At 32.9% G+C, this 4382-nt stretch overlaps 1 protein-coding gene across 1 annotated transcript in view; it reads right to left on the bottom strand.

The window, feature by feature from the left end:
• LOC117107043 (U-scoloptoxin(05)-Sm1a-like) overlaps window positions 1–4382 on the bottom strand; it is an 8563-nt gene that overhangs the window by 2776 nt on the left and 1405 nt on the right. The window lies entirely within an intron of this gene.

Below are 4382 nucleotides of genomic sequence, written 5' to 3'. Positions count from 1 at the left end.
TGGATTGAGTTATACACCTGAAAGTTTGTTTTATAATCAACAACTATTATTGGTCTTTAATTACACGCATAATTCAAGGTTATCAGATTATTATTTAATTAGCTAACAAGCATTAATTACACTGGGGGTCAAGTGTCCACAATTACCTACGGGTGTAATTACGGGTAGGTAATTGTGGACCCAATTTAAAAAAATCGTTTTGGGAGGAGAGCAACTCCTCCCAACCTCGATACCCATCTCCCCCACCCGGCTCAGGCCTTCGGCCCTCAGATAACGCTGGTCGCTAGTAGTTGTTCCGCTCAGTAGTTGCTCCCATAAATACTTAGTCCCCCAGTCGGAAATCTTAGCCCCCCACTCCCATAAATTATATCCTAGAGCCGCCCCTGCTTTGAACAAGTCATTCCATTCATAGGAAAAGCCTTTTGATGGAAAATGTATACATTTTTAGCAAGGTTTGCCTACGTCGACACTAACTCCGGCTATATAAATTTGATTAGAAGATTGAAAAAGTTATTATAGTTAATAAAGGATTAATAATAAGGATTGCTATGTCCATTTTTATTGATCTAATCTACGTAAATTTACTTTCAGAGTTTATATTTCGATAATGAATTTGTTTAGATATTTATTTGAAAAATACATTATATGAAATAATGTAATCGTTAACGTGTCTGTATTACTTAACATAATTCAATCTTATTGCTTTATTTAAATATTATCAAATATTATTAAAGCGTTAATGATTACATTATTTCATATAATATATTTTTCAAATAAATATCTAAACAATTTATTGGCTTGGTATTCAAAGCATCACCTTATATATCAATAAGTCAGAACTCTTAGATGACGCACAAGACGCAAGAGCAATGTGATGATAAATATTCGCCCCACTTGGCATGAATTCATGTTTAAGCATTCATTGAATATGCTGGAAAGAACAGATGTGCACAAGGAATATAGTATACCATCAAACAGTGGCATACGCGTCCTCCACTCCAATCGCCCACTCATTGGAAATGTTCAAAGCAAAAAAAAAAGCTCATATCACCCTATTTTTTGCGAGCTTCGTCCCTCAATCACTTCACTTCGCAAAAACTAATGAATGGATCATCTTTTGGGAAAAGGTCAAAGGACAAGGTCAATGTCAAGGAAATTTGAATTTGTTTTTACCCTCGAGAATAAAAGAAAATAATAGAATCGTCCATAATTGGCTTGAGTATTGTTCGGTATTCAGGCACAGGTTGGAGCTGGAATACACTCTCGGAATGACTACCGGTACTTATTATATTGAATAGCCATTTAGTATGGTTCATTCTCGCTTCGTTTGAATGAGAATACAGTATTACTAGAGGTAAATATAATGAGATAATTAAGAATTCATGGTAAATAAAATAAATAAGAAAAACATTCTAAAAATGCGTTTATTTTATATAGTGATTCAAGTCTTTAATGTCAAACAGTAAAAATATACGATTTAAAATTTTGATTGTTCACAATTTCATTATAAAGGATTCGTATATATTATCAAAGAACTTAAATAGCAGAAGAATGAGCTGTTCCGCGTATTTGCATTAAAATCGATGGAACATCCGCCCTTCTGCGGATGCAGTAAAATTTGAACATTTTACTAAGTGGAGAAACTACAGGAAACAAATGAACCAGAGCGGCGCCTTTACTATTACTATATAGCGCCGCCGCGCGGATGCAGTAACATTTTTCTCCGTGTACCCACAATGCATTTTGACCGGGTGTTCCACTATTATCTTTGATATTATACAGTAATCGATTTTAAAGTGATAAATTCTTGTATATGCTACATGTATTTATCACAATTATTGGAATTTTTGATGCAATTCAGTTTTTATTGCAAAGTCATACACCTAATATTTTTTTAATAAACCATATAATTTTTATTTATTTATTTATTACGGTATAAAAACAATTACAAGACAATAGCAAAGAGCTAAATATGTTTGTATTACAAAATATAAAAAAATATATATAATCCAAAAAGTAGAAAAATATATAGCCTAAATATAACAGTAGAAAAATATACATCAAATTTATGAAACAGACCATTAAAAATTTACAAACAACATCAAAATTGAAATAAACATCCACAAAATAAGACCTAATTTAAGAACGCTATCTGGATTAATTTCATTCAATGCAAGTGAATTGAATTTTACCATCATTAAACAGATTAACAATAGAAGGGATTGCAGAATTCAGAAACCGATTTGTTTTACAACAAAATGGCCTCTGTCTAACCATACTACTGGATCTCAGTGATCTATTAGTATGTTGGAAGGTGGTAAGAAAGTATGGTATCTTTCCGAATTCAACAATTTCTTGCCAAAATTAACAAGTAATTTGTCTCGTCTTGTTTCCAGAGAATATTCACCTTAAGTCTAGAGAGAACATCACTGTACGAGTCATAACGATCATCTAAGATGATTCTAACAGCTCTCCTCTGAACCTTTTCTAATTTAGACGAAAGATTCTTAGTAAGTAAAGAGTGCCATACCTCTCTTGCATATTCAAGTATTGGTCGTATATAACAAGAATTTACAAGCAATAAATCAGACGTAGGTGCATTTGCTTTCTTTAAAAGAAAAAGCGAAAACAACCTTTTTGACGTCCGCGAAACGATTTCAGAAATGTGCAAATTTCACTTAAGATCATTCTAAATAGTAACTCCAAATAACTTAAGGTGTGAAACATTCTCTAGGACAGTTCAAATAAGGCTAAAGGTAGGTATCTCGGGTCGGTTTCGAAGAAAAGATATTTGTAGAGTGTGGCATTTAACAGGTTTATGGGGCCATATCATATCACCACACCACTGGGAAAGAGTATCTAAATAACATTGTAATAAAGGGGCCTGATTTTTATTAACTAACTCGCCAATTGTTAGATCATCAACATATTTCAAACGTCCGTAGTCTCCAATCGCAGCATCATTTATGAATATAAGAAACAGCATAGGACCAAGTTTCGTACCCTGAGGAACACCACAAGTGATGTTAGCAAGTGAACAATTCAATTTGGTATTCTGTGTGCGGTTGGAGAGGAAACTACAGACGGTGGGAATAATCGATGCTCTAACCCCAATATTAATTACGGCAGCTTGTTAACAAGTAGGCCTACAGTGTGATTAATTCTATCAAATGAATAAGTACAGTGAATAATTCTATCAAATGCCTTGGTAAAATCTATAGCCCAAATATCGGAATAATAGCCAGGTTTGTCAAGGGCTTCAAGTATCGTATGTAACATGTCTATTAAATAATGGGTAGTACTGGCTCCTTTAATGATGCCAAATTGTTGACTATCCAACTTATTCTTAATAATCATCAAATATCCATCTGACAATAAACGATTCAAAAATGTTACCAAAATAGGGCTAAGGGATATGTTGGCCGTAAATCATTAAGTGATTGAAGTTTGTTAACTTTAGGAATCGGGATAACCGTTGCGGTTTCCAGATATCGGGGAAGGCACCACTACTTAATGTCTTATTTAAAAATAAGAGCTAGGGATCAATCAACTCGAATGCAAAATCTTTTATCAAGGCAAGTCAGAATGATGGCCTGATTTAGAGATGTTTAGTTTTTTTTTGTCTTTCGTGGGGATCACCCACCTTTATTTGTCCTCTTTTTTCATGATTTTCAATTTTTCGTTTCCTCTTCTATTATACAGTGATCTTATGCTGTACCGATATTTACATATGCGTTCACAATTCAAAACAATTTTGTATTTATACATTTATGCAATATAAAACAAATTTAAAAGAAAAATTAATTGAATTATATAAGCATACATTTTTTTTTAAGTGGGAGAAAATTGCACATTTCCCGTAATTTATTTCCTCCATGCCTACATACATGCAATATACCGTGTGTATTATACAAACACACACCTACACACACACACACACACACCAATACATACATAAATACACCAACAAACACACACCCACGCCCACACTCACACACATACCCACCAATAACCTACACATATACATAGGCCTACGTAAAAAAGCATACCCCAAATAAAACAAACACACATACACTACAGTGTACTAATTATTAAATATTTTTGTTTCCTCCTGATTTTCATTTTCTTTAACCTTAATTACTGTACCTTTGTAATAGACATTCTGTTTACACCTTCCACATTCTTTCATTCTTTTTCCCCTTTTTTTTCCTTTACGAAATTTTCATTATTTCTTTTTTTCCCTTTTTCTTTTTTGGTTTACATTTTCAATCATAAGCAAAGTGATGTACAACACTAATATCATAATGTTTACAATGCACACAAATTCAAAGTTCAAAATTTATGACAAACTTAAGAAAAAGAGACATTTCTCACATTATACA

This window comes from Anneissia japonica, unplaced genomic scaffold (genome assembly GCF_011630105.1).
Source record: "Anneissia japonica isolate Jap-2015-1 unplaced genomic scaffold, ASM1163010v1 scaffold3945_len365852_cov175, whole genome shotgun sequence".
In the NCBI taxonomy this organism is placed as follows: domain Eukaryota; kingdom Metazoa; phylum Echinodermata; class Crinoidea; order Comatulida; family Comatulidae; genus Anneissia; species Anneissia japonica.
Note: the sequence above shows the minus strand (reverse complement) of the source record. Positions and strands in the feature narration are given on the sequence as shown.